The sequence below is a fragment of the Crassostrea angulata genome, chromosome 3, assembly GCF_025612915.1.
Source record: "Crassostrea angulata isolate pt1a10 chromosome 3, ASM2561291v2, whole genome shotgun sequence".
Classification (NCBI taxonomy): domain Eukaryota; kingdom Metazoa; phylum Mollusca; class Bivalvia; order Ostreida; family Ostreidae; genus Magallana; species Magallana angulata.
The window spans coordinates 1524228-1545545 of NC_069113.1; the positions used below are offsets into that span (position 1 = coordinate 1524228).

General features: G+C 33.9%; 1 protein-coding gene across 7 annotated transcripts in view; it reads right to left on the reverse strand.

Annotated features, from left to right (window-relative positions):
* Positions 1-21318, reverse strand: part of LOC128175947 (serine/threonine-protein kinase ATR-like) — a 129741-nt gene that overhangs the window by 84049 nt on the left and 24374 nt on the right. The window lies entirely within an intron of this gene.

Consider the following 21318-nt stretch of genomic DNA (forward strand, 5'->3'; position numbering starts at 1 on the left):
AGTATAAAACATGAGTACATCTGCTATGCACCCACATGATGAAAGGATTGCATGTACCGGTATACAATATACAGTCGATATAAATGAATATAAAACAATTTTGAAAAATAACAATTGAAAACATATTCGTGAATACATCTACTGTATTGTTAAGACACCAACCATTGCTTGATATAGCTGGACTAATAATAAAATATCATCAAGTTAAAAAATATGGTCTAATTATTCACTTTGGATGCAAACATTATTGCTGTGACATCTATATTATGAGTACAAGGTTTATCAAAGCTTTTGCAAAAATTGAAAAATGACAGAAGGAATATATTAGAATATAACATCAGTATACAATTCTTTATACAACAATCAAGTACAGATGATTCTTTTGAATTACTATGTCTTTCTTTCCTGCAATAGTTTGTCAAGCTGCACATGCTGGCTTTAAGAAGGAAAGCTTTGATTTTTTTGGCATCATATATTATACCGTACACAGTTTAGAAAATGTAAATTCATGAACAGTCCAGTTGTCATATTCACGGTTCACTCGCCTGTGATTCAGCTATTGTCAATTTTTTTTATTCTTGTTGATTAATTAATGACTTAAAATAATAAGCATACAATGAAGAGACATAGAATTAGATGACCCAATAATACACAAGAACATGCCAATTGAATTAAGATCATGAAGTAAATAAAATAATCATTACAGATTACCGATGTAAATAATTACTTAATATATTCATATAGCATAGGAATTCAACTGACTTTCATATTGTCATATTTTTCATATAGGAGGGGGCTCAGAATACTCCTCAATCTTCAGAAACAATGTACTAAATATTCCTCCATATTGAGGAAAAGTTGTATAATAACTCCTTTCCCCTCGACCATTCAATACATGATTTTGACACAAGCAAATGGTTGGTGTCTTAAAATACTTAAATTTATAGTCCATTTGTCACCTTTTTAAGGTGACAAATGTGATGAGGGAGGGGGCATTATTTTCGCAGCTCCCTCCGACAAATTTATACTTTCGTGCCCCTTTCTTTTAGAAAACTATTAAATCATTCAAAAGCACAGTAAATCATTTTATGATCAGACCAGTATGCTTCAATTACGTCTGTTACACATGGTGATATGTTTGTAAAAATCAAGTCAAGCTGAGAACCAGTATCATGTGTAGCCTTTGTAACAATTTGTTTACATTGAAAACATTTCTCTAAAAACATTAAAAAGTCAAAATGCCCAGCAAACAAGTCACAATTGAAATCTCCTAAAAGCAGAAAATCCTTCTGGTTGTCAATTAAAGGCTTTAGATGCATGTCTACATATTGCTTAAAATTTCCCAAAGAACAAGATGGGTATTTATAAATTACGATGACCTTTACAAATCTACTTTGACTTAAATGCACATTTGCACTGATGAATTCCACTGAGCCATTGTTAAACTTTGAGATACATGTTACCGTGTAGTCATTTTTCACGTACAGTGCTGTTCCATGATATGGACGTCTATTAAAATGACCTGTAACTTCATTGTTAAATATTGCTGTGTAGCCCTGTAGTTGAAAATTGTGTAATTCATCCACATCACATAGTCTTGTCTCTGAAAAACCAACTACATCTGATGCGAGAATATTTGGCTCACTTTTTACTTGTGGAAAGTGTTTATGAAGTGATCTACTATTGTTGAAAGCAACTTTAAAACAATTAGAATTGACCTGGTATAATGGGATGTAACAAAGTTGCAATGGTGCCTCTTTTTTCAGTCTTTCCATTTCCTCAAGCACTTTTTCATCCATAGCTAATGCCTGCTTGTTGAAGTTTAGGATATGTAGATGATTTACTGACCGTACACGACTTAAAGCCACATAATGAATGTGTGGAATTTTCCTTACTTTAGTTTGAGACAAGTCAATTACAATTTCATCAACAGTACAACCTTGAGCTTTATGAATTGTCTTTCCAGCAGCAGGTCTCAATGGAAATTGAATTCTTTGGAAAGTATTATGATTCAATACAAAAGACCGTTGAACTTCAAAAATAGGTGTCCATTCATTATTTATTCCATCATGAAACAAATGTTTGTATTTTTTGCGAGTTGACTTTCCAACAGCTGAATCAAAAAATTTTACCCAAACTATGCTTGGTCTTGATATGCCTTTCATTCTGCTTTCAATCAACTGAACCTTGCATGATGACCCATTTGTTAACCCATCTGAGACATCTACATTAACTGTAATATCATATATCATCCCAACAGCAAGAATCAAAATTTGCATTAAATTGGCAGTTTTGCTAACATCATCTACTTTCAATAAAGATCTAAGAAGCTTTTGTTTTACTTCCTTTGAGTAGTCTTTGATAACAGTATCTACTGATTTTACTGTGACCTTTTCTCCTTCAAGTGTTTCAATCAACTGATTGTTGTATGCATCTACTTTAGAGTTCTGAGTAAAAAGATGGGGAGCATGGTGGGGATAATTGTCACTTGTTTCTGTTATCATGCATCTTTGTATTACATGTTTGTCTTCTGATGTTAGTTCATTGTAACGAAGGCGATTTAGCAGTTGGGCAAACTCAAGATCATCTTTCTGGCGCATTATTTCATCCAATTCAAACACACAAAAGTGTTCCTTCCAAAGATTGTTCGCAAGAGCTTGGGCATCATGCTTTAAATCCTGAAAGATCCAACTGTCCATCACTGGTTTGAGTTGAAAAAAATCACCAACAGTTATTATACCTACACCCCCAAAAGGTTTTTTGATGCCTGTAAGAAGTTGTAAGCGACTGTCAATAAGAGCTAAAGACCTATTGCCTACCATTGATATTTCATCAATAATTATCAATTTTAGATTTCTGTATTTGGTACGAAAAGTGTTCAATTCATCACAATGCATGCTTTGTTGGCTTTGATTAATTTTTTGATGAAAAGCAGATGCTATGGTTGATCCTCCAATATTATATGCTGCTTTTCCTGTGTAGGCACATAGAAGTATTCTCACATCATCTGGATTTTCACCTTCTGTGGAACATAGATATCGGTGCAAAGCTTGATAAAGTGCTCTTATCAACACAGATTTGCCAACACCTGCACCTCCAGATAAGAAAGAATACATAGGCTCTTTTTTAGTTTTAACCCATAGCAACACATGGTTGAAAAATTCCCTTTGCTTCACATTCAGGTTTTCTAGAAGTTTCAAATATTCATCATCAGGCAATCTTACAGAACTTTCCTCTGTAATCTGTCTTGACGAAATGCCAACATCTGCTCCAATATCATATATTCTTTGTTCAACAGGTCTTTCAGGATTAAACTGCACAAAGTTTTCAGATTCCAAAGATCCCTCAATTTCATCTTCTGCCTCTGTCTGCTGGGCATTAGGTGCCAATTCATCAAAAGCATTTTCAAATTCCTCATTTGCCATCTGCAAAGCTGCATCAAGCTGTTCAGCATTGAATTCATATTCCTTGATTTTGTGTGTCAGAAAAAACTTTTTAAGATTAAAAGACTTCTCAAAAGTGTCAGTTCCACAAAGCAGGTCAATTGATTCATTTCTCCACGGCAAAAACAACATTAACTTTTCCCTGAAGTAATTTTCGGCATCTGTTTTAAGACTAAACCGAACATATCTAATCACTCTAGGTACCTTGCGACGCCTGATGGCAATGCCATTTTTCAGAGTAACAAGTGTATCACTTTCACTAAAGTCAACATCCGATTCATCATTCTCATCACACTCATTTTCATCATCATTTATCTCTGTTTCATTGAAAGCATTTCCACTTTCCTTTGGGAAAACTACATCAAGCTGTGATACATAATCAGCTAAGCACCAGTTTTCTAGTTGTCTGGGTCGTTTTGCATACCTTTTAATGGCATTACTGCATTCGACATCCGTAGAATTTGGTGTCAACTTTTCCAATTCAGAATCTGTTTTGATGAGAATTACTCTATCATCAGAAGGACTTGTGTTGATAAATACAACATCTCTTGATGCTTTTGTCAGAGGCATTTGCAACACTAAGTATGCAGCTTCTTGTGCTCCAACTTCCACGCTGTTGAGAAAATGGTTTCCAATATGACGCACTTGTCGTTTTATGTCAAGATTTCCTTCTCTGGCTTCTTTTGCAGCTCTGTTTAGTAAATCACTCATTCCTCTTTGAGATTTACTTATGTATGAGACAATATACATTGCACAGGCATATGGGTCCAATATGAATTGCATGTCAATGTTAGCTTTCCAAGCATTTAGAACAACACTGTTGTAGGAGTTGACTCTCATATCACATGGTTTTCTTTTTAGAAAAACCTTTGGACCTCTTAGAGAACTTCTAATGCATTTGATGTAATCTTCCTTGGATATTTTTAACACTGTCTCTAGGAGTTCCTTGTATGATAAATCACAGTCATTTTTCAAATCATTTAATTTTTTTTGAACTTCATCATACATTTTTTTATACTTGTCAACATCTGACTCTAAAGGCTCCAAAATCATAGTTTCCTCAAGCGGAGGTAAAGGAAATCCAAATCTGCAAACAGATTTACCTCCTTTTTTGCATGTCTGTGAATGTTTATGCACTTGTAATCCTGTTAAGTCATCATCTTCATTCTTTTCACATTTCAAGTAATGATCAACAAAATGCACCATCTCTTTTTCACTATTTTCTTGGTATTTTGGTGCATCTTCAATCCAAACAATCATATGAACATGAGGAGACCCTCTCTGTTGAAATTCAATTCTATAAAAAAAGTCTTTCACAATGCCTATTGGATGATGGTCACTCTTCAAAACAGAATTCAAAAATACTCGAAACCTATGATCAAAGTATCTTGTGCAGGTGATAGGGTCCTTTTGTACCAATTTTGATTTTTCATTCCATGTAGTATCATTAATTTCCTCATCTGTATATTCTTTTCCATCATTTAAGATACCAAGTGCTCTAATGAGATCATTCCATTTTGTATCTGCAGCAGAAAAAGACATGAACCATGTTGGTAAGCCTAGCTGTCTGATCATAGCAAATACATCCTTTTTTCTAGTTTCAAGGTATGCAGGTGAATTTCTCAACTGTCTAAACACAAAGAAACCTTCATCGTGTCTTACTATGCTATTCACATGTTCAAGGTTTTTTATTTCATTTGCTGTAATAAGTTTTCCTTTGGTTTTGCATTTTCTAAGAGCCAAGTTACATTTATCAGTAATCTGTTTCATTTGAATTTTTTTGAGCTTGAAGAACAAGTTTGGAACTGACTGGGCAGCACGCCTATCTAAACTTCTCAATTCCCACTTAGCTATATCTGCATATGAGACATGAACTGCTCTTTCATCATCAGTAAGTCTTCCTTTTCCACAAAATATTGTTGGAAACGATAAGTATTCTGCATTTTGATCTTGATATAAACTAAGAGGACGCTGTCCTTCTCCTGGTGCAAATGTATATATCTGATTCATATCTCTCGAGGCATCTTCTAATAAAGTATCACAGTTGCCATCTCTACCAACTCCATCTACTTCACAAAAATCATCATACTCAGTATCTTTCTCAGAATCGTCATCAGTATTCTGATTTTTCGTACCTTGTGTTTCTACAAATTCTTGAAAAATTTCATTAGCTGAAGATGTGATTTCTTGAAACCAACTTTCATCAACATTAATGTTTGCATTCCTGTAGAAGTCACTATTGTTCATTAACCAGTGTAATGCCATGAGTACTTTTGTGGGTCTTACATTTTCCTGATAATCACATTTTTGATAACACAGCCTTTTCTTTAGCTTGACAGGAACTGTGATATGTTCATCCATTTTTCTAGGAAGACTATTCACAGTTGGTTGAACATCAACTGGAACATTCACAATATTTCCTTTCACTGAATACTGTCCACCTCTTGGCAATTCTCTTATTTGCATGAAAGGAATTCTTAGTGACACAAGTCTTTCTTCCAATGGAAACAAATTTAATTCCTTTGGCTTAGATGGCCAACTCATGCCATTTAGAACAGATAGCTTTGGAATCTTATTTTCTCGTATTGATGAATAGCAGGTATTGCAAATCCATTCTGTACTTTCAGCAGATGTTGTGTTTGTAAGATATTTATTTTTACTTAGGCTATCCAGTTTTGTGTTATCTACATTTAAAACACTTTCTCTGAACCAAGTTTGATGACAGCATGAACAAACGAAAATGGGACCATGTTTAATCTGTTTATGAAAATTCTGAATGCAGTTCTGGAGATGCATTCCAAACATTCTTTGTTTATTTTGTTCACTTTCTTTTTTACGGTACTCTTTATTCAACCTTTTTTCTTGTCTTTTTTCTCTATCACATAGCCTTTCATTTTGTCTAAAGACATTGTCACTTCTTTGTGATTGCTTTTTTAACCTTTCTTTTTCAAGAGCTAGTGGTCTTTCTCTGTATCTTCTTTTTGAAATTCTATTTTTTTCACGTTCCTTCTGATTTATTTCATAACTTTGTCTTCTAAGCTTCTTTGCAGACTTATCTTTTTCTCTTTCTTTCTTTCTTACTTCATCATTTTGCCTTTTCAATTTTTTTGCAATTGTTTCCCTTTCATTTTCTTTCTCTTTCACTTTAACACTTTGTCGTTTCAATTTTCTAGCATCTCTATCACATTCTTTGTCTTTCTCTCTAACTTCAACATGTTGCCTTTTCAATTTTCTTGCAATTGTTTCCCTTTCATTTTCTTTCTCTTTCACTTTAACACTTTGTCGTTTTATTTTTTTAGCATCTCTATCACATTCTTTTTCTTTCTCTCTAACTTCAACATGTTGCCTTTTCAATTTTCTTGCAGTTGTTTCCCTTTCATTTTCTTTTTCTTTAACTTTAACATGTTGCCTTTTCAGTTTTCTTGCAGTTGTTTCCCTTTCATTTTCTTTTTCTTTAACTTCAACATGTTGCCTTTTCAATTTTCTTGCAGTTGTTTCCCTTTCATTTTCTTTTTCTTTAACTTTAACATGTTGCCTTTTCAATTTTCTTGCAATTGTTTCTCTTTCATTTTCTTTTTCTTTAACTTTAACATGTTGCCTTTTCAATTTTCTTGCAATTGTTTCTCTTTCATTTTCTTTTTCTTTAACTTTAACATGTTGCCTTTTCAATTTTCTTGACATCATTTCCTTGTTTCTTTCAAGTTGTTTGAATTGTTCATTTTGTCTCTTTTTCTTCATGTAATCCCTCATATAGCTTTTTCTGTCTTGTTCCTTGTCTACTAAATTTGTCACTGGTTGCTTTTCATCCATTCTATAAAATCTTTTCTGAAAAGGATCTTTTTCTGGGAAGCTATGGCACAATGTTGCAATTGAGATGGGTAAAATTTCAAATTGCATTGCAAAATCAATATGCATACTACCATACATATTGTACAAATAAGAGACCAAATCATCAATATTCCTGTTGAACACTAGTAAAGATTTACCTTCAAAGGATGACATACCATCACTGTCATGACAATGCGAGTCAAAGAAGTAGTACTCATTGTTGGACACTTTATATATCGCAGAACAAATAGACCCAATCATTATCATTAGGTACCTTGAAATTTGGAATGATTCTTCCAAAGCTTGATGCAAACTTTTTACTTGGCTGTTCTGCTCTTCAGAGACTACCAATCCCCAAATGCTATTAAATTTCTGAATAACATGATGATTTTCTCCTAATGTTATGTTAAGAGGTAGTTCATCAAAAGAGAGAAACTTGTTCAAAAATTTTCCTTTTCCTTGCAAACTTTTCACAACTTTAACATAAAGCTGGTCTCCTGATATTAATGTCTTATCTATAAATTCAGATGTAAATGAAAATCCTTCATAACATTTCACTAGCATTGTAAGAGCATTGCAGGTGCACTGACTTCCTCTTGAAAATAAAGAAAATCTATCATCTCCTTGATGAAATGAGCCAAATATCATTTTCATAGCACAAACTTGCTTCTCTTCATTAATGTAACTGAGTGAACATTTCAGACTAGCACATTTCTTAGAACCCAAAGGCAAATCTGCAATGTTACTGGCGCCCGAAGGCAAATTGGCAATTTTACTGGCGCCCGAAGGCAAATCTGCAATGTTACTGGTGCCCGAAGGCAAATTTGCAATGTTACTGGCGCCCGAAGGCAAACTATGTACTCTTTTTAATGAGGCAGTATCCCCCAGGTCAAACTGGCTCCTGTTTTTAACGTGGCCAGGTTCCACGAGTCTTACAGGTTCGTCAAATGTAACGTCATTTGTTGGGTCTAACTGGCTCCTGTTTTTTACGTGGCCAAGTTCCACGAGTCTATTGTCATTACTGCTGGCATGACTCTGGTTTCCCATCTTTACCAACGACCGCCGCCAACTCTTCTTCCGAGGCATTGTGTCTAGAATATAAACAATTTCACCCAATGCATTCTCTAAATATGACTTTAGCGTTTAAATTGGAATCATTAGAATTCGTGGCGACTCAATTTTGTGGTATTTGTGGGTAGCCCTCGCCAAAGAATTTACATCCTCAACGAAAACTAATTATAAAAGATTTAGTTTACCTACTGAAACTGAAAACTGACGCATCCAAGAAATTACATTCCCACGAATAAGCAAAAAACCCATAATCCACGGAAATTGGCCCCCATGAAATTAAATGATTCCACAGTAACTAAAACAGTGCAATGGTGTAAAAAAAAAAAAAAAAAAAGAGATGTTTGTAAAACACTTATTGATATGACCCCCCTCTGGACAACTTGGCATAAAAATTGTCAATAGCTAGTACCATATAAGAGCTTGACCTAAATATTCTTTATAAATCTGTGTACCAAATTTTAATCTAAATGTGAGTAACCTTTCTAGAGATAATTTGTTTGTTTAATGGACTTAAAAGTCAACTTAATCAAATGATGTGGTCTATTCTATTAATTTAACAAGATGTAATTATTATCAGGCGATAATAAAGTCTCCCAAACGAACGAGACCATCATTTGGGGTAGGGATGACCCATATGGGTCAAACTTTACAAACAAAGTGATTTAATACTTAATTAATTCTATTTCTAAAATTTCATCATGTTCCCCATGTGTCACTCACTGTATAACTGGTGAATCAACATGACCTTAAGGAACAAGAATATATATGATTTATGGGTGGGGGATCTCAACTGTTTTCAAGATATTTGGGCACTTCCTCTTTGAGGGGGGTCAGGACTCAGAACCACCCCCAGTGCCTTTGACCTATATTCCATTTGATGCCTCTTAACACAATGAACAAGAATATATATGGCTTAGGGATGGCAATTGTATCAGTTTTCAAGATGTTTGGGCACTCCTTGTTCAGGGGACGAGACTTCCTGTTTGAGGGGGGTCAGGACCACCCTTGGGGCCCAGGACCACCCTTGGGGCCCATAACCTACATGCCCCTTAGCACAAGAAACAAAAATATATATGGTTTAGGGGCAAAGATATCAACTGTTTTTGAGATATTTGGGCACTTCCTGTTCGAGGGGGGTCAGGACCATCCCCCAAGGCCCCATGACCTACATACTATTTGATGCCCCTTAACAAAAGGAACAAGAATATATATGGTTTACCGGTCAGGATTCTAACAGATATATGGTCATTTCCAATTCCTGGGGATGGTGATGTCCCCAAGATCTAATAAACACTACACATTGCCTGTAACAGTCAATATATGATTCTGAAAACCCAACGTTATTGTATCTGTCCATTTTCAAGTTATTATCATGTACAATAGTCTAAATTTTTCCCATAGGGTTCAATATTAGACCCCCCCCCACCCTTTTGACCCCCTAAAAAGTGGTTGGCCAACCCCAAATAAAAAAATTCAAACCAGGGTGCAACTAGATATGCAGGCCTATCATATCCTATAGCTTTAGGAATGTATTTCCAATGGTCATGTGAAATTTGAGTCAGTCGTAGAGTTATAAGCAAGATACATGGCTTGCAACTCTAGCTTGTGCCCTGTTTTTGTTTCCATAGATTCAATGTACCAGTAAAAATCTTTCAATGAAATTAATGTTAAAAGGGGCTTGGCCCCTCATGGCCTGTGACAAATAATTAATTGCATCAATATATCTACATAATGTCTGTATGCAAGTGGTGTAAATTCAGTTTAAAATCATTAACTACATAGGGAAATCAAATACAATTAAAAATGATTAATTAATTAAATAATCAAAACATTTAAATTTTCTTAATTGAATAAAAAAAAATTGTTTAAAAACATTTATTCAAAAATAATAATATATAGACGTACAACCTTATGTACTTGACCTGATTTGTATAAAAGAAAAGATTTCCTGAGTCACGTTTTTATTATTTGGATCTTCATCATCCGTTGTACATGACGCCGCCATTTCACCTCCTACTAACAAGTTGTATGAATTTTTTTCATTTATTACATTTTTATTATTTTTTTCTCTAAATAATCGATTAGGAAAATCGTAATCGATGAACATCGGGAGACATTTAGTGACCAATTTTTGATTGTCTGTGATAATCGAGCCATCACTATTATTCTGTAGAATTAGTCAACTCTAACCAACTAGTGACTGGCCTAAAATCAAATCAGTAATAATTTGTAGAAATTCTTTAAAACATACCACTAACTGTTTATTTTCATTAAAATAATGATTGTCAATTGGTTTCTTTTTATTAAATTAACAATTCATTATGATGACATATCTCAGTGATTGGGAAGGCCAAAAATGTCAATGGGACTATGGCCCCACAGTTATTGATTTTAATGGGCCATTTTCATAATGAAAGGGCCATCTATTTATTCATTGGGGCCATTTTGTAAAATTGAAATTATCAAGGACCAACCTAGAGCAAACAACTTCTATAAAATTTAAAAACTTAACGAACAGGTTAAATTTCATTTATTTGATGTGTTTATACATTTCACTGATGCAATTTTTGTTATGGTGTTTGCTTAATGATAAATAAAATCAGTCTCTGTACTTCTGTGTTTTTTGGAGGTATTAGTCAAACCCTTTGACCCAATTATTACCGTTATGTAGAGAATCTTTCAAACTTTGAAGATAACTGTAGGGAACGGTTTTTCTTATTATTTAAACATTAATTTTGCGAGTTATTAAATAATTACAAGTTACAACTAATTGTAGTATCGACACTTAAATAAATAAACATCGGTTGTAATTTTCAATGCAGTGTGGTTGCATCACCCGTATTTATAACCCCTACAGTAACGATAAGCATGGTAAGACAGTCGTGAGTTTTAATAATCACAACAGGGATTAATTGAGGCTGTGAAAACGTCTTTTCAATTAGATAATCATCATTTTACTGCATTTGGGGTTAGTTTACATAATTGAGAACTCAGAATACTGGGCGACTTCAAGTTCTCTTTCGGAGGAAATTCTGGAATAATCTACCACGCATAAAAGAGTGGAAACGTTTTTATTGGTTGTTTATTTCTGTTTTACCAAACACGACCAATGAAATTTGATGTTTTAAAACAAATGTATTAAAAGACGATTAGCTAAGTTGTACAGAGTAAATTTCCAGCGGACATCGCTAAAACTTTTATAACCGATGAGAAATTTGAATGCGCACTTCGGCGCGTAGAGTAATTGATCTAATGCGCCATTTTTCTCTTAAATGCGACTATGGCGCGTGGCACAGGTCCTTCCCAATCACTGATATCTCAATATCAAGTCAATTTATATTTTGTTGAAAATTCTACTATAGATTATCCATATCCAAATTAAAATTCTAAAACCCAAAATGCTGACGATATTTAATTTAATACATGTGCCAATTATTATAAAATCTCAAATCGATTGTCATATATCAGTGACCTTTCCTACTGATCATAAATTACAAATTGATTATAAAGTATGTCCCAAGATATTTATGCAGCATATCTGAATGATTTTTAATAAAAATACACATACAGGTACCTGTGACAGAAGTGTAATTAAAATTGATGAAATTCCCAAGATAACTTCATTCACACATTATCATTTTTCCCTCGTAAAAATTCACAGGAACAAAAACATATTTCCTACGGAGATTTATAATTGACACCTTTTCTCCATTCGGAAGTACTGGGGACACTTCGCGCAATTTTTCAACATTAGCATCTGGGCGTCCTCATCTCCTTGGCAATGGAAAAACCCTGTATTATTTTTATTTTTAGCTGTGTATTGATACCCGACAAGCTAGAAGGGGGCGTTTCAAGAGGAAATCTTTGGATTTTTTCATACTATTGAATGAACATTGTCTGAACCAAGAGGTATTTATAAATATCGAACAATTTAAGGAATTATGTGGCATTATAGTGACAATACTTGTCTGTATACACGCTATACATAATATGAGGACAAATTAAAAAATTGATTCCTTCTATGTACTTTTACAAACCTATTAAAATAACCCCTACCAAATAACTGTTGTTTTTTGCTTTTTTAAAGAGATTGTCTATATTCAATCGATATTAAGATTAATTTTTTTAAACATCTGTAAACATTAATTTTGTTAAGCTTAGTTTCCCAGTATGATAAACAATAAAGAATAGTCTGTAACTTTTACCATGACTTATCATTTGCAAGAGAGAAAATTAAAGAAGACAAACATGCATCTACCTATCTACCGTCTATCATGAAAAATGTGGAGTACATCAAACGAATAAATCATTAATGCTGACCAAACAAGTTCGGTAATCAGATATTCAGTTTTTAAATTTTAAATGCACTGTCTTCAGCTAAAAGTCCCCTTTTTTATATTAAAAAATACAACAAAAAGTCACCAAACGTTTTGTAAAATTTTGTATCGGTAAACTTCCGAAGTTTTTTTTTCCCCAAATAGTAGCATTATGTCTCTGCAAGACTGCAACTCTTGTTCAATGGCAGAATAAAAAACATGAATTTAAGTATCGATATCAGAAAACATAAAAACAAACATCGTAGATTAAAGCAGCTTCAAACTCACGATTATGCAAACCCGGCACATGTTTTAAAACATAAGCACAAACAATGCAACAAATAAATTATTCATCGTCTATCGATAAAATATATATGATAGCTTAATGCATAATTCGGTCACTTTGATGCCATTCGATCACTTTACCTGAACAGAACCTGAACAATTATGAAGCTAAATCAAATGTAATCGTCAAACTAGGAGACAAGCACACACTTTCAACTTGGCAATATGGCTGCCGACTGCAAAATCGGTTTCCGGAATACCGAGCCCGATTTCTTCAAGTTCAAATAAACGCGTCTTAAATATCAACACCAAATAATGGCTCCTCTATATCCCCGGCAATAGTGATTTTCACAGTCTTGTATCTACACTAAATAAAGATGCTTTCACATTAGTTTTAACTTCCCTGACCAATTGGTTCTTGAGAAGAAGATTTTTGAAGATTTCCTCTATATGTTACAATGTAAAATTTGACCCTCAATCATGGCCCCACCCTTTCCCTGAGGAATGTCAGACATGTCGGTCCCAGGACACCTCGGCCAAGACGGGTCGGCCCAAAATTTGAGACACCTCAGCTCACATAAAAGACATCTCGGTTCAAGCAAAATTAAAACAAAAATATTTGATTTAAATGTTTTTATTTTATTAACATATCTATTTTATCAAAATATTACATATCAAATACTTGTAAAATAAATTGAATTAAAAAAAAAATGAGACCATTAAGTTTTAATTGTTAAGCAAACAAGAAAGTAAAATTAAGAAAATGACGACAATTTCGACAACGACAATGACGCTAATAGTTAAACAAACAAGAGGATGCAGCACTCTCCTTTCGAGTCACAAACGCGTGTCACGAATGATTACCACCCCATATCAGATTTACAAAATCGTCAGAGAAACAACACATCATGACATTTCATTTCATTATTACGCAAAATATTTTTATTGTGTCCACTTTCTGGTCAATCTTTGTAGATTTAATAAATTCATGAAAATATCTAAATATTGCAATCTTTTAATCCTAGATTTAACACTAATATATATTTCAAGTGTGTCAACACTGAAATTTCCAATCTACAAAATTCACATACTCTATTACATGTATTATTGTAGTGAAAAAAGTTAAGTAATAAGATTTCGACAACCTTAAAGTCATCAAATTTCAATTGGCTGTTGACAAAAAAAAAAATGAGACGTGTGACCATCCAATGAAACAAATACACATAGTTTGATTGACAGGTTTAATCATACATGTATGCAAGTGTGACCCGATGTCCGAAGTTATGCGCTTATTGTACATATCGATGTTAATTAAAAAAAATATACATGACCTTTTCACTAAAAGCTGATTTAGGTTTGTTTCTATCTAACCTTCCACATAAAAAATATTTTTTATAGACTTTAAATGAACTTAATTCATTAATGTTGTGTAATAACGATATACTAATCATTGAGTTGATTAAATAAATATGATCCTACTAATTTTAAATATAATAATCATGTGTGCTTCTTGTACAAAAATTTTGATGCTAAATATCATCTGACAATTTTATCACATTTAGCACCAACTCAATATTTCATGTCGTTGGTCCTTATCTTCAAAAGAGAGATAGAAAGAAGAAATCAATGAATAGATAAAGTAATTATCTGCCCCTATTTTTTTTATATTTATGTTTAGTAGAACCGAAAGTTTCATTCGGCCGAGGTGTCTTTTACATGGGCCGAAGTGTCAATAAATTTGTGCCGACCTGTCTGGGCTGAGGTGTCAAATGCCCTTGGCCAAGGTGTCATTGGGTCGAGATGCCTGAGGATGCTTCCACACAAGTTTCAGCTTTCATGGCTGTTTAGTTACTGAGAAGATTTTTAAAGATTTACTTTATATATTCCTATGTAAAACTTTAACACCCTCCCCCCCCCTCATTGTGGCCCCACCCTAGCCCCAGGGATCATAATTTTCACAACTTTGAATCTACACTACCTGAGGATGCTTCCACACAAGTTTCAGCTTTCCTGGCTGATTAGTTTCTGAGAAGAAGATTTTTAAATATTTACTCTATATATTCCTATGTAAAACTTTAACCCCCCCATGGTGGCCTCACCCTACCCCCGGGGGACATGATTTTCACAACTTTGAATCTACACTACTTGAGGATGCTTCCACACAAGTTTCAGCTTTCCTGGCTTAATGGTTCTTGAGAAGAAGATTTTTAAAGATTTACTCTATATATTCCTATGTAAAACTTTGACCCCCCATGGTGGCCTCACCCTACCCCCGGGGGACATGATTTTCACAACTTTGAATCTACACTACCTGAGGATGCTTCCACACAAGTTTCAGCTTTCCTGGCTTAATGGTTCTTTAGAAGAAGATTTTTTAATATTTACTCTATATATTCCTATGTAAAACTTTGACCCCCCATGGTGGCCTCACCCTACCCCCGGGGGTCATGATTTTCACAACTTTGAATCTACACTACCTAAGAATGCTTCCACACAAGTTTCAGCTTTCCTGGCTGATTAGTTTCTGAGAAGAAGATTTTTAAAGATTTACTCTATATATTCCTATGTAAAACTTTAACCCCCCATGGTGGCCTCACCCTACCCCAGGGGGACATGATTTTCACAACTTTGAATCTACACTACCTGAGGATGCTTCCACACAAGTTTCAGCTTTCCTGGCTTAATGGTTCTTTAGAAGAAGATTTTTAAAGATTTACTCTATATATTCCTATGTAAAACTTTAACCCCCCATGGTGGCCTCACCCTACCCCCGGGGGACATGATTTTCACAACTTTGAATCTACACTACCTGAGGATGCTTCCACACAAGTTTCAGCTTTCCTGGCTTAATGGTTCTTTAGAAGAAGATTTTTAAAGATTTACTCTATATATTCCTATGTAAAACTTTAACCCCCCATGGTGGCCTCACCCTACCCCCGGGGGACATGATTTTCACAACTTTGAATCTACACTACCTGAGGATGCTTCCACACAAGTTTCAGCTTTCCTGGCTTAATGGTTCTTTAGAAGAAGATTTTTAAAGATTTACTCTATATATTCCTATGTAAAACTTTAACCCCCCATGGTGGCCTCACCCTACCCCCGGGGGACATGATTTTCACAACTTTTAATCTACACTACCTGAGGATGCTTCCACACAAGTTTCAGCTTTCCTGGCTTAATGGTTCTTGAGAAGAAGATTTTTGAAAATTTCTCAAATTTTTTCATTAATTTCTAATTATCTCCCCTTGAAAAAGGGTGTGGCCATTAATTTTCACAACTTTGAATCCCCTTTGCCTAAAGATGATTTGTGCCAAGTTTGGTTGAAATTGGCCCAGTAGTTCTCGAGAAGATGTTGAAAATGTGAAAAGTTTACGGACGGACGGACGGACGGACGGACGGACGGACACACATTAGGCTATTTATTGGGTTCATCAAGTCCAAGTTCTGTTGGATATTGCTTATTGGATATGAAAAAACCGTACATACGAGAGTGTAGTTTTTGGGTTGTAACTGTTTTAATCTAATTGGGTAAATATATTTAAGTGTCCACATTTATTGAATTTATTTTTTATTTTTCTTTATTCATTCCAAATTAATGCTTGTTTTATTGTTTGTATGTATATTGTGACAAAACTGCAAATGTTTTGTGTGAGGCAAACTATTTTTTTGTGAAGTTGTTTTGCTAAGATAAAAAAATATTATTTCCTTCTACAATTTACCTTAAAGTGCTTCCTACTGAAAAGCATGTTATTCATTACAAGAAAACTAAGCAAGTCTTATGATAAAGTCCCATTCATATTTGATACAAACAAGTAGCCAACAGGTATTCTACTCCTGTCCAGCTTCTCTTGGTTACCTGTATCCTATCAATGTAAATACAACCCAACAAGAATTAGAAACCTGTCCAAATCTTCTTGATTACTTATTTTCCTTAAATGGAATGCAACCTAATAAATATTGGACACCTGTCCAAATCCTCCTGGCTATCTTTCTTTCTTATCTGGAATACGACCCAATGAAAATCGGACACCTGTCCAAATCCTCTTGGTTACCTGTCTTCCTTCAATGGAATACAACCCAATAGAAATAAGAAACCTGTACAAATCCTCCTGGCTACCTTTCTTCTCCAATTGGCATACAACCCAACAATAATTGGGCACCTGTACAAATGTTCTTGGCCACCTTTCTTCCTTAACTGGCATACAACTCAAAAAGAATCGGACACTTGTCCAAATCCTCCTGGCTATCTTTCTTCCTTTACTGGAATACAACCCAACAAAAGTCGGACACTTGTCCAAATCCTCTTGGTTACTTTTTCTTCCTTTACTGGAATACAACCCAATAAAAGTTGGTCACCTGTCTAAATCTTCTTGGTTACCTTTCTTCCTTTACTAGAATACAACCCACTAAAAGTTGGACACTTGTCCAAATCTTCTTGGTTACCTTTCTTCCTTTACTGGAATATAACCCAACAAAAGTTGGACACTAGTCCAAATCCTCTTGGTTACCTTTCTTCCTTTACTAGAATACAACCCAATAAAAGTTGGACACTTGTCCAAATCTTCTTGGTTACCTTTCTTCCTTTACTGGAATATAACCCACTAAAAGTTGGACACTTGTCCAAATCCTCTTGGTTACCTTTCTTCCTTTAATACTAGAATACAACCCAATAAAAGTTGGACACTTGTCCAAATCCTCTTGGTTACCTTTCTTCCTTTACTGGAATATAACCCACTTAAAGTTGGACACCTGTCCAAATCTTCTTGGTTACCTTTCTTCCTTTACTGGAATATAACCCACTAAAAGTCGGACACGGTCCAAATCCTCTAGGTAGCCTATTTTTCTCTAATTGAAATACAACCCAACAAGATCTGGACACCTGGCTCTCCAAATCCTCTTTGTTACCTATCTTCCTTAACTGATATATAACTTAACAGATATTTGGAACATCTGTCGGCATTTTACTTCAATATCTGTTCTCCTGCATTAGAATACAACCCAATCAGTAGAGGGCATTTATATAGCCCTTGTTTTGTACTGAAGATTCCTTATTAAATACGAGGAATTTATAACCACATTGAATCACAAGAAGCAAATCTCACGAGATTTTAACATTTCGTTTTTATTTTTCAAAAAACAATTGGCATTCATAAGCATTATAAGCATTAAATAGTTCAAATATTTTTTGCACACTACATATCTGGTCTAGAAACCTTTACAAATATCAATTTATGATAGGTCAAGGTACATGTACCATCATTTTGCAACTACCTGGCTGTTATGCAAATGACAATTTAGCAATTAACAATTTTTCTAAGCATGGATCTTAAAGCTATACACGCTATAATTTGCGTCAATTTTGAATGACAGTGAAAACGCATGTGTTTGTCTACTTATAAAAGTTATCCTTAATCTGTAAATTACAAGGGTGAATTCCATCTCGTTACAAAGATATAGATTTTTAATTGTTTATTTTCCTGCCAGGAAAATATACCTTTTCATGAATATTGATGAAGGAAGAGCAAACCGACCTCATTGCGCATGTCCGCGGAGAACTAGGTGGTCGTTATTGTTTGCCTAATTAAATATCCAACTTGATTTTTAATATGCTTAACAGTTGCTAATTTGAAATACACACATGTATAATGAGTAAAATACGCTTGCCATTCACGATACCCTTACTTCTGCATTAACACTTATAGAATCTATAAATAGCACATAGGGGAAACACACAGGTCTACGTCATTTCTTTAAAGGAAGTATTCATATCTACTCACAGGCTTGTATTTTTTTCTTTTGTTTGTACTCGTATATCGGACAAATTTATGCTTTACTGAAAATATCCTTTCCTTTGTGAAACTATCACAATTATGAAGATGTTGACCCTTCACCAGTTTTGGTATGATAGGCTAAATTTAGCTGTCGATATCACGTGATAGATTGATATTCACGAGGAGGCATTACTTTCCTGGCAGGAAAATAAATATTTTTTATTGTTTAATATTTGATATATTTGTTACGTGATCGAATTGAGCATCATAATTAACAGAATAAAGGTAACTTTTATTAGTAATCAAACACATACATTTTCCCCTTTATTCAAAATTGACGCAAATCATAGCGTGTATAGCTTTAAATAATTGCAACATGGCCACAGTTCAAGAAAATTCAAGCAATATAATGAAAATATTTTGTCCACAAACCTTCAATTCATCTACCACAAAGTATATGTAATTACCAAACTAAGAGGTGTCAACTTTCTTTTGTTATTATCTTCAAAACACAGAAAGATAATAATCTAGGCTTTGATACAAAGATATATTTATGACAAAGGGCAAACTGTGTCTTAAATAAATCAAGTCCTTAGTTACAAAAATTGGCAATCAGTTCCTTTAATAAAAGAAGTTCTCATCAAATGAAGAAAATCCATGAAAATACTACAAATAATTTTATACTACCATACTGCTAAATAAATTGCAATCTTGCAATAATTTGACTTGATCAAACAAAATTCTCATCAAATGTCCAATTAAATGAAAATGTACTTTTGAATGATAACATTCTCAAACTGATTACATCCTTTCTAAAAAGATACAATGCATGTCTTTCTCACAATAAAAGAAATTACCATTGATTCAATTTCAGTGAAAAGTATGGTAAACGGTGGTGAAAATGAAAAAAAATAGTCTCAAAACTAAAAAAATAAAAATTCACTGTAATAAGAGCAAGGAGGAAGATGAAAACAAACATCATTACATAATTAAGTTTTGCTGTAGGTTTTAGATCCAAAAACTGTCAAGGTGGTTTTATTTTTTAATTTTTATTTTTTTTTTTTGGGGGGGGGGGCAGACTCCACACTTTCTTCTTTAGAGTTTCCCATAGCTTATTATATTAGCTCTGCTTTCCTCTATCCACATATTGCAAGTTATTCTTTCTGGAGTGGTGTTCGAGATCAGACATTCTCTGAAATATTCCTTAACCTCCTCCAGTTCAGCCTCCGTCCATTTCATTCATGCTGCAATGAAACAAATTTGTACGTCACATAAAATATGTTAATTAAATAAAGATAGAAAATAAAATAACTCAAATCATATCTTAACAAGGACTGAAACACACACTTGGCTTCATTTATTATTAATTACTTTGCACACAAAGTTTGACTGATAATATCCTGTTTGGATGGAGTTTGAAATTAGAAAAGTTAATTGAAATAATAGATTAACTCAAATCAGTCATGTGGTATGATATGAAGAAAAAAAATATTTACGAGATGAGGAGGTTTTCTTTCCTCGAAGTGATGTATCCTCTTCTTCATCTTCCTGTATGTCTTCTTCCTCTATCACTACAAGAAAGTTTTATTCAATTAATTGCAACTGAAAAGTGATTTTTTCCCAATTTATCAAGTTCCAGAAACCAAATTTTCAAACACCTTTACAACAAACGGTTTACATCTAACTGTTCATCAAAGGAATATAATTATGATGGTGTAAACAAGCAAGCAGTAAAAAAATGTTCATTACAATTTTTTTTCCTTTGTCTGCATTCACACTGAAATATTAAGAAAATTAAATACAGGAATCCATTTCTCAAAACTTTTGAAATAGCAAATTAATGTGCTTTTCACTTGAAGATAACATGCATTAAGATGTTTCTAAGAAAAGAAAAAAAGCACAAAAAATATTACATTCACTTACTTTTTTCCGTCAAGGAACATGCTCCTGGCCACCAAACACCCCCATCCAGGAGAAGAGCTACAGCATCTCCTGAAATACAAGGAAATCGATTAAAAAAAAATTTCATAAGGCTTGATCATTGTGTCATGCTTCTGCTTAAATTCAAGCCAAGGTTACATTCACTATTTATTTGATGTACACCTGTCAGTGTTCTAACCATAGAAACCAAACTTCTTGTTTCTTTATGGCCATTTAATCTAGAGTTTAAAATGCAAACACACAAATACACATGAATTTACAAGTGTAAGATACCAACAATCATAGCAGCTTGGTCCTCACAACACGCTACCGCCATGTTCTTTACCTTCAATTTACTACAGAAAGTAAAATATTTAATGTGGCACGTATCATTACCGGTATATGCTCTTACCTTAAAATTAGCACATCTTTTGTTCTCTTGGTAGTTGATCCACCTGTGCATAATAAAAATGCAAATATATCTCTATATTTATACTTATAATGGACTTACTGATTCACGATATCCAACAAAAAAATTGGACAAGCGATTTATTAATATTATTTTACCCAACAATGTATTCATCGTCAAAAATATACAAGATGTTAGCATAGTATAAAAATTCATAATCCACATTTACGATTTCTCACTTTCATAAATAATATAGTTTTCAATATATAGCC